The 11,476-nt window shown below is 32.7% G+C and overlaps 1 long non-coding RNA gene across 1 annotated transcript; it reads right to left on the reverse strand.

The window, feature by feature from the left end:
* Positions 1-6,331: 6,331 nt before the first annotated feature.
* On the reverse strand, positions 6,332-8,476 carry LOC142234801 (uncharacterized). The gene is made up of 4 exons (XR_012721714.1): positions 8,364-8,476; positions 8,121-8,255; positions 7,722-8,037; positions 6,332-6,406 (listed from the first exon to the last, which is right to left on the reverse strand). It is a non-coding gene; the product is annotated as an uncharacterized LOC142234801 (long non-coding RNA).
* Positions 8,477-11,476: the final 3,000 nt, after the last annotated feature.

Raw genomic sequence — 11,476 nt, forward strand, 5'->3', positions numbered from 1 at the left:
AAGCAATAATGAAAATTATTAAAAATTAACACCATGTAATGAAATATAATTTTTTACTTCTTAACTTTAGCTTGTAACTTACCATATTTGTGAGCATTTTATTAAATGGTGTAAGGAATTCAACTTTTCCTTGGAAAACGTATCTCATAAAATTTGTTCCTGAAACAATTAGAGAAATAATGAAGTATTCTATATAAAGTCATAAAACTGTGTTGTTATCGATGTGAAGGATATAATAAAATAAATATTCTAGTTGAAAGAAAGACAAAGTTTTAATATAAAACTTACCAATTCTCTATTAAATTGTACGCTGAGGGGAAATATAAAAAGTTGTCCAAATTTATTTGGGTTACTCTGAAATTAAATATTTATTTTTTACATTTATAAAATTATTAAAAAGGTTTCCAAAAATGTAATGAAAAAAAAAATAATAATATGCATAAAAAACCAAATATTCTGGTTAACTCTAGACAGTCATCATTCGTCAAAATGACAACACGTAATTTCATTTTCGATTTAAAATGCATTTTAGTCTATTGGGAAATGGTAAATTTAAGTTGTACTAATTTGACCGTTTTATCAATTTTTGTTTTATACTAATAAAAACCAAATTGAATAAGAAAATAAATACAGTTTTGGTTCACTTTTTCGCTCACGGTGAAAATTATAGCGTCTTGAAATGAGCCGTAGTCAAAATGACGAAGGATGGCGTTAATGTACAAAAAATAAGAATGGCTGTCCAGGGTTAAAAGAAAGTTAAAGAATCCTTATCAATTCACTATTAAATTACAGGCAAAGGAGTACTAAAAAAATTTCCAAATTTTTAAGGGGTTATTTTGAAATTAAATATTTTTTTAATTAAAAATATTACATTGCTTTCCAAAAAATTTGATTAAAGAAATACTAAAAAAAGGTCATAAAAACTTAAATATTCTAGTTGAAAGAAAGCCAATTTTTAAAAGAAAACTTTTTTAAATTTGTTCGAATCCATCTTGAGTTGCTCTGAAATTAAATATTGCCTTTACAATAAAGAAAAACATTAAACTGGTTTCCAAAAAAAATAATTAACAAATTTTACTATACATAAAAATATTCTTTTTAAAAGAAAGTCATATTAAAACAATACTTACCAATTTATGACTAAACTATACGCTGAGATATAACAAAAATTTTCCAAATTCACCTGGAATTAAATATTAATTTTTTTGCATTGAATAATAAACATTTCAATACACTTTCAATTTTAACATATTTTCCTAAATATTCTTAATAACTTTGTTCTAAACTACCAATAAAATATTAATAACTTTCATTTAAAAGGTTTAATAAACAAACACCAATATATGTCTCAAAAATCCAAAATATTCCAATCGTTTATATTCCCTTGTTGCATACCTGCTTAAAAGATGCAACAATCCACGCCAAGTATACAACTGAAGCATGCCAAACAAAACCAAGCAAAGCCAAAACATTCCTACAACAACAAAAACAAACTTGCCTTTATTGAAAACAACACCTCATCCAGCCAAATAAACCATCCGCGAATAACAAACACACACACAAACCACTAAATGAACAAAAATAAAAACAACCCCACGCTCATGTATACACAACAAAACTCAAGTAACATCATCTTTACATTAATCACATTCCACTATGCCGATAAAGATATCTGTACCAGAGAATGAAGCCGCCGATTTCAGTCGCCGCCGACTATTTTTTGCCACTCGACGCCGCCGCCGAATATGTCGACTCATCTCGACTCAAATTTAGCCGCCAATTAATCAAAAATGTCGATTTAAATCAGAAAAATGTATATATAATTGTCGTATTTTTTCCAAAATTTTGAACACAACCAATCCTATTTAAGCTGTTATAATAATTTAACAAAAATTTAGCTCAGAAAAGTTGAACGAAAAGTAAATTTGTTTGTAAGATAGGTTGTACAACTAATCTCGTTACCATTCGATTAACTTCAAATTGATTTTATAATGGATAATTGTTTAGTGTCCGCCGCCGCCGACAAAAATGGGTCGGTTTCATTCTCTGCTCTGTACTATGCATTAGTTCATCGCATCGACAATTTACTCTAAGAATAATATTCGTAAAGGCACACCAGAACGAATTAGGAAGGAATTCGGAGAAATGTAAAAAGAGATGTGGGCCCACAAGATATAATGCAATACAATTTACTGTTTACTTTGAAATCTTCATTCTATTCTGTTCCGCTAACTTAATTTTGTCATTTCATTTTGTTCTGCTTCGTTTTTTGCTGTTGGCAATGCTAGAGAAATTGCATCAAATTTCGATCGAATGTCGTGATCCAAACTTTTAATCGAATAGCTCAAAAATTACTTAACTTTAACACAATGCAGCTTGACAAGTAAACAACATATGACATTGAAATTGTCAGTAGTGATGCAGAATTTTATATACTTTAATCGAATACGAAGTATTAAAAAAAAGAAAAAACAAAATTTCGTTTTTCAACTAATCTCCATTTATTTAATCTCCACTGTGCGATGCATCAGAACGCATATTCAAATATTTGTAATATGAACCTCATATGACACCACGCCATGACATTCTAACTACTTCCTGAGATGTTCTTTATTATTATGAATGAACAAATAAAGAACGCTGGTTCAAATCTCACCAGCTGCAATTTTTTATTTAATATTTTTCTGTTTATGTTATACATCGTTTTTATTTTATTTTTTTCGGCATATATTTTTGTATAAATTTGTTTTTTTTCCATTAAAAATCAAGAAAAAAATTAAAAATTATCGTAATTTACAAAACCTTCTCAAAAGAACTTCCTTGGAAGTGAAAAAGTCAAACTGCACAGGTTCAAATCCCAGCGGGATGATTTTTTTATTTTTTATTGACACATGGGGCCCCCTTGCCAAAGGACTGCAGCAACCTCACTTATACCCCACTCATCAAACCAAATCCCATTTGTTGTTCAATCTTCTGGCCAATCTGCACACAATTGACGAAAGGCAAAAAAGCTGATGAGAAATTAGCGCAGCGTGAAACGAGCAAGTTCGGCCTTGAATTTGCAAATGCTACTTTCGACTTAAATCCATTGAAACTAACAAGCAGAGATTCGCAGTAAGAAAAGGGCGATCTCTTTGTCGAGGTTCTCTACAGGTCCGTGAGACTGATATGCAAGTGCCAATCACTGCCGTAATGAAAATACAACCACCTCCTACCGCCTCCACCGAAATTTTTGGGTGGAAGGTGAGTATTGAGGTGGTTTTGACAGAGATTTGATTCAGGAACTATCCGAGTGTAATGGGACTGGACCCTTATTCGAAGTGACCCAGTAGGCCACAACAGACTTTACAACACAAGAACTGAACAATATTGTATAACCTGGCAAAGCTACGGAGAAAAATTCTGCTAATACAAATGATTTATGATATGATGACTCAGAAACCGGTATGACTATATCGACCACACTGTATGATTTCGAGAAGTTTCAACGATCTGTTCGGAAGGAAAGAAGTTGGCTAACTTCTGATAACGTTGATGAAGATTCTGCAAACAAGTGCGAAAAACAAAAGATCAAAACTATCTCGCTTATTAAATGGTAGCAAAACAGATATTGCTTGACTGGTAGAAACCTGACTGGATTCAAAGGACATATTTCAAATTCTCAATTATAACGTCGTTAGAAAGGATAGGCCGACCTATGGTGGCGGTGTGACCATTCTTTTGGAAAATCAATATTACTAACTACCATCACCGTTAGTCCAACCAACCGAAAGATCGAAGTAGCAGCTTTTGAAATTCCAACATCTAGTGGAAATATAGTCATCATATCAATATACATACCAACACTTTTAAATTTACCCGATCTAGATCTTGACAACAAATTGATCAATTGCCCTCGAATTCCGGTATCCTGATGCGAGTACTGGAGGGTGATCGTTTCCGCAATGGTCCGCATTCGTAGAAACTAATTTTTTTGTGATATTTACAAACGATATGCGAGAAGATTGATGCCGATACTTCACCTTCGGACCTTTGGAAGGTAATTAAGAAATTAAGAGGCATGGGTCCGCTGGCGTATCGCACTATGCCATCTGGATGCATGGAAAGATTTTGTGATGCGATTTCTGGCCCTATGGTCCAATGAATATCACTCTTGCTCAGCCACACCCTCACAAAAAATCGCTTCTGTAACATATACTCCCAAACACATTTTGCTTCAAGCATATACATTTTTGGGTATTGCCCACACATTTATATGTTTGATCTCTACCAATATATAATATGTTTGAAAGCATATTGGTCTAAACAATATATGTTTGGGTAGTCTAAGTTCCAAACATTTTGTATTTTTGCATCCAAATTCAATAATGTTATCTTCCAAAAAACAATATGTTATTATGTGACCATATAATATGTTTGGAAGCATTTGCACCTAAAAATATTATATGCTTAAAAAAAATTCTCCCAAACAATATTGTGCTCAAAATTTTATTTATTTATTTATATATTTACAATCATAATGAATTATGAAAATAAACAGGTAATATAGGTGCTAACAACATAGGTTTTCGACCTGAATGCTCAAAATTTTGTTTCTGACCAATTGTATATTCCCCGACATCTTTCTCACTTCCACGAGATTTTTTAGTTCTTAGCACCTTTTTCTGTAATACAAACATTGTAGAAGAAATTATTCAATTTTATAATTTTTTTATTTTAATTTAACCTTTTGCCGGACGGGGATTCGAACAGCGGACCACACAGTTTGTAAGGATCAAAGAAGTAGCTGATCAATTGCCCAAGGAAAAATAAAATGTTAATTTTGTAATAACAAGCAACAACCACCAACTTTATTCAATATCGCTCCCTGTTAAATAGCGCTCCAAGCTACTAAACACATATATGTTTATAGGCTATTTCTAAATTAATATATGTTTGTATTCAAGCATATTATATTTACAAACATTTTATGTCCCAAACATAACATGTTCTAACATATTAACATATATGTCCCAAACATGTTATGCTAGTTTATGAACATTATATGCTTGCACTCAAAAATATTGTGTTTAAAAATTTGTGTTCCAAACATATAATGTTTATAGCCAAACATATGAAAAACAGTCTTTTTCATCCGTGCAGGTTCAATAATCTGTGGATTCGGTCAACGACAGACTTAAATCAATCCTACTTTGTTTATTGCCCCAGAAATATAAAGTCATGATATTTCGACCATCTAACCTACCGACTCCCCCCTCACACATACAAATAGGCGGCTCAAATGTAGATTTTGTTAATAAATTTAATTTCCTGGGATATGTTTTTCAACCGCGCTTAAGGGCCAAACCTCATGCTAACTACTGGGATTTTTGGGCCCCCCTTAAGGGCCAAACCTCATGCTAACTACATAACGCGGAAATGCTTTGAGTTTACCAATATCTTACATGCCCTTTGCAGTGTATCTTAGGGTTCAGGCCCACGAAACATGCTACTTTAGTATAAAGGTGTACTACGCTCTAGCATTGAGTACATGACCATTCTGACGTTAGGCGAATCTACAAATGGTAAAGCTGCAGCGGGTCCATTTTAAGATTATAAGTGTAGCTCTTGCTGCCATGATATCAACATATACACTTGCCTTAGATCAGGCGGATGCGATAATGCCCATTCCGGAAAGAATAAATCATGTATCCAACAAGTACATAAATCGAGTAGTGCATTTTGGATACCAGACATAGATATGGAGGCTAGTTTCTCGGGATTCAAGTATCTTTGGTCGCCACCTATACCAGTTTTCCCCGAATGTAAACACAAGCCCTTGGTTTAAAGGGAAACATTTGCCTTCAAGGTAAACATGACTCATACGCAGAGATGTGAATGTGGGGCAGTCTATCGACCACTCGACATTCACATGTCCACTGGTAAACCACCAACGGCGAAATCCTTTAATAAATAAACCCCAACCAGAATGGAGCTGGCAACCTTACCATACAGGAATTACTTGGAATAGACGATGATAGAATTTTTATAATTCTTTACCGATTCTACTAGGACAATAATATTTTGATATATGACATTTAGCGCCAAGCGCAGCTAGCTTATTATAAATTATTTAAATAAAAACAAAAATGAATTGCCGAAAACATACACCCAAAAAATTTTGTTACTCATAATAGCAAAAATGTTTGCTAAAACAGCAGATTTTGTTTGCTTAAAAAAGGGACAGCAGTAGCATGTAGTTGTTTCAGCAAACATTCGTTAGTTGAAACAGCAAACATTTTTTACAGCTAATATAGCAAACAAATGTTTCAGCGAAGTATTGGAAGTTGAGTTGAAGTGTTGTACAGTATTTACTTTCTTTTATTTTTCATCTTTGGTCTTATACACGCGGATAAAACATAACAATCTGTAATGAAAAAAAGTTAAAAAAAGCAATTAACAATTACACTAGTAGTTTACACTAAAATTTACACTTGATTAGAGGTTACACATTTTTTAATGAAACAGTTTTTGAATTATCCTTATATTTTTAGTTTTTCGTCCTTTTTTCATTAGAAAAATCATTTCTCGAGCAAAAAATGTACGATTATATCAAACAAATAGGGATCTGTGATAAGTTAAGTGGTGCAAAATATATTTAAAAAAGGGCACACTTATATAACTTTGTCAATTTTCTTCTAATCTTATTCTTACGTTAAAGTGTCGCCTTTATGAGCATAAAGAGAAACCGGCCGTTATTTCAACGGGTGACACTTTTCCACCGGCACAGATTCACTGTAAAACATGATAAAAATGTGCTCAATTTTTATCGATATATTTAGAACCACTTAACTTATCACAGATTCAACTATACAAGCGGACATTTCTAGCTTGAGATATGATTCTCGCGTCTAGTAAAAAACTAAAAATGTATGTCTCAAAACGTGTTGCATATAAAAATTTAACTTCTATATTCGAATTCAGGAAATAAAAATACATAAAAAAATCACCTCACATCAAATATACATGACAAAAATTTTATTTTGTAAACTATTTTTTTTATTTATGGGTATTGTATTGAACGACGTCATCAAAGTTCAAATAAGTACTTTTAGCAAAAATTAATATGCTTCAAACTAAAAGCATACATTATTCTCTTAACTCTTTCAGGTTTGGTGGTTAGTTAACTAACCACCTGCTTTTGCTTGTATAAAACTGATTGTGTGCCACCCCAAATCAAAATTTTTAAATTCTTACATTTTTAAAGCCACCGTTAATCATTTGTTGCGAGACTTTGTCGCTAGAATGCACTGGTTATGTTTTTATCTTTACTTAAACTTGGGGAAATCCCTTGATTTTTAACCTGTCAGTTGTGATTGAAATAAAGCAGCATCAAGTGTTTATAAATCAACGAGATCTGTTGTGTTTATTTATTTGATACTTGTTTTTTTTTTTGGTTTTGTGATAACATATATATAAAAAATCAAAAATAATTTTTGTTTTATTTGATTTAATTTAGTTGCAACGGCTACGGTGGTTAGTTAACTAACCACCCTATATTCCAAAAGCCTGAAGCAAAACTTTATTTTTTTTCTTTTATTTTATAATAAATAAACCTATATTAAACCAAAAAACAGTTGTTTTGTTTATGAAATAAAAATTGTAAAACTGTGGTCCAAAGAGTTAAGGCCATATTTAGTAAAATAGCAAGGTTGTAATGTTATCCTGGTTTTAATACTCACATCTATGTTAAGCTGAACTTTGCCAATTGTGAAACATTCGGGTAGAGTTTAGGTTCGCTATAGTGGCAGCCCGTTATTTCAGGGCCACTTTGACTATTCAGTCCCTTATGATACAGCAGTGTTGAACTTCTCTCTTGCCACTGAGTGCCACCCGATTCCATGCTGGAAGCTCAAAGACAAGGAATCTCCTTTTAATTCCAGAGGGAGTAATCCACCTATCCACCGTTGCAAAACTTTATAGTGTTTAGTCGAAACTAGGATTGAATCCATAACCGTTTGTATGCAAAGCGGGCTTGAACCATTGTACGACGACAATCTAAAAATTATTAAAAACAAAAGGTCTTTAAAAGGAATACTATATTATACAATCCAATACTTATCAAACAACACAATACTTACCAATCAACACAAAATAATTTTTCTATTTTTCCGGCTTGTCTCTTGTTTTCGTCATAGGCCAAGGAAGGTACAGACAACGAAAGTGAATTCACAGCGCTGTAGTTTGTCTGCACACCGTAGATGGCTCTTTTTCGTCTGCAATTGAGTGATTTTTAAATTTGGCTTTAATTTGTTTTCTTTTGATTGTTATTTTGATGAAACACCAAATATTGGAAAAACATGTAAAATTATATACATCCACACCTTTTTTGTAATGCAAATTGACTGATTTGTACGATAATTCTCGTTTTCCAAAAAGAAATTGAGTCACTTGACTGCGCAATTGAGTGGAATGACTGCGCACTGCAAATAAACAACACCATTAGTGGGATTCTGTATTTCTTCACGATAATCGCATCGTTTACGTTGTCTACGAAAAAACGTGTTTCCACTAACGATCGTGTCATTCTGTAACTAATATGTAGCAACTGTTGTTTAAGCTACGCTGGGCTTGGCAACCCTGCTACGAAAAACGGTGGAATGACAAAAAAAGTTTGCAAAATTGGAAATTGTATGGAAATTTAAAAGAAATACACAAATCCGGAAGAGAAAAATGGCTGATATTCTCAATCTATATGAAATTCCTTTTAATTTAAGACCATTTAAGGCAGTTCCGCCCGACAAAATTCTTAGAACGGCTTAGAACCTTCAGATTTTTAAAATATTGCAGAAAACTCTTTTTGTAATAGAGAAGGGATCCATTTTTTCCTATTAAAAGTAGCGTACATAATTAAAGACTTTATTTTGCATGAATGAAATTTTATGCTGATAACGTGAATTCATTAGAGAAAATAAACAACCAAAAAATCTTCGTTGTTTACTTAATGAAGTATTTATTGTTATCTGCACAGAAAAGAACACAGCTGATTTTAAACGATTGTAAATGTAGTTTAAAACGTCTACCGAATACCTTGGATGTTATTTTTCTTGTTATCCCATCTTAACGATGCGATTCATCATTAAAATTGAATATAGAATCCCACTACATGTTGAATTATCAAGGTATGTCTCTATTTTAATTGGTCTATGGTTTTCGTTTAATTTCCAGGCAATTTCAGCAAACTACTGACTTTTCTGCAGTATGTCTGCTGTTCCAAAATAGCAAATTGTTTGCTGTTTTAGCAAAAAATCTTCTAAAACAGCAGCATTTTGTTTGCTGAAAACATCAGACAGCGTTTGCTATTAACAACAGACTTTGTTCTACGAGTGTAGTTATTACGCTTAAAATTGTGAAAGGTATATTGGTGAACAATTTTCGACTTTCCAAATGGAATAAAGTGATAGTTTTTCTGGCTGCCTCCATCGAGAATAAAGACTGGTAGACGCTGGAGCATCAGCCGAATGAATATAGCATCATAATTCCTTTTTAAGGCTTTATGTTCAATGTGTTTTTATTCGTATAAATGTTTTATCTGGAATAGTTTATACATTTTTATTCAAATTAATGAACATCTAAACAATCGTATTTTACTGGCCACAATGATTCTTTTACAACTATCTTATTGGCGTCGTTCTACATTCATCGAAAAAGGCACCAAATATTTTTCCAGCACTGGCTGATAGACGCTACAACATGTAACTTGCAACTTGTAACTCAACACCCAGAGAAATGGTTGGTTGCAATTCGGTAATTACAATGAGGAAATGATGTCAGTAACTTATTTTTTGTTACAAGAACAATGTTTTGATTATTTTCCCTATTATACATTCAACACGACCATAAAAAAGTTCACAGGATCAAAACGAAATTCCCATAACCATTCAATTGGTTACAATAACCAATGCCGATAAATTTGGTTTTTATGGGAGTCAACAAATGGTTGGTACAATCAAAAGTTGAGTATACTAATAGAATCTTAAGGGCTGTTTTCTTTTAGCACTGGATACCCTAAGCCTTGAAGGACTAAAAGAAAACAGAGTACTCGTTTATCCAGGACATCTCCAAAAATATACAACACTGTCATCAGCTGTTTAAAAACAATCACAGAAAAGGAGTGAAATCTGGCATTTTTAATGTATGAAATGCTCCAATTAGTAATAAATATTTACTGCTGCGATTATTTATGACACTGTATCACTTTGAATTTCATGTTTTTCGATAAAATAGTCACAATAAATTGCTATTGTGAATCGAAGAAGCGTCACTTTATCAAAATACAATCTGGCAACATCGGCTCGACTTGCACTGATGAGATGTTCTGGATGGAACACCAGTGCAACGATGTTCTTGATAGCCCATACAAATCATCCAGTTCTAAAAGAAAACAGCCCTTTAGTTCAATTATAGGACGGGCGTAATGCGCTTTACAGACTATCAGTTATTCCGGACGACAGTGCTCGTGTAGAACATATCCGATATATTGTGCACATTATAAGTTAAGTCCGAAGGCATAATCGATACTGCTGAATGTTTATGGGATCGATAACACATTTACCGATTATTTAGTCATCGCCGACAAGTCGTATCGATCCGACACACTGTAAGATTCTTTACAAACACCGACATTCCGTCCGGAATAACTGATAGTCTGTAAAGCGCATAAGGTAGTTGTTGCAACAAATAAATATTTATATCAACATCGACATGGTAAATGGTATGACGCTACAAAATACATTGAATAAAGTTTATCCCATAGAAAAGAAGTTGCCTTCAGGTAAGTATCGCACCGATTTATAAAAAAGGAATATTACAAAAGTTTCCATAAAAATTGCAGGCTTCATACACCAACAAACGCAAATACTTTTTACGGCAAGAGAGCTTTTTTTATTGTAATAAGAATGCAGGAAGAGTCTAAGACGATCTGTATTTATATCTAGAGGCTTAAGGAAGAAATTTCTGGCAAGTATATATTGAATTAGGTTCTGTAGTTTGACCACATAATTGCAACCTAATAACCATCTGTCATTGGTATACAAACATTACCTATAAAAAATTGTAATGTAAATTGATATCACATATATGCAGGGACCGTAACGGTTATAAGTGCTATCAAAAAAGTTATTTTTTAATCGTTATTTTGTGACTAAAAAAATAAAAACTCGAATGAAACTGTTAAAAAGAGAGATTTATCCGTCATAAATAAAACTCTTTTTATGAGTTTTATTTTTTCCTTCAGAAAATGATACTCTTTGTTGGAGTTTTACTTTTTTCTTCAGAAAATAAAACTCTTTATAGGAGTTTTATTTTTTCCGTCTTAAATAAAACTCATTTGTGGAAGTAGGCCTTGCTATGTTCGCCAAATTTATTGTCACTAAGTATTTCATTTGATGGTTTAAGCACATCGTTTGTCTGCCACACTGCATAATCTATAATCGTG

This window comes from Haematobia irritans, chromosome 4, assembly GCF_050003625.1.
Source record: "Haematobia irritans isolate KBUSLIRL chromosome 4, ASM5000362v1, whole genome shotgun sequence".
Taxonomy (NCBI): Eukaryota; Metazoa; Arthropoda; class Insecta; order Diptera; family Muscidae; genus Haematobia; species Haematobia irritans.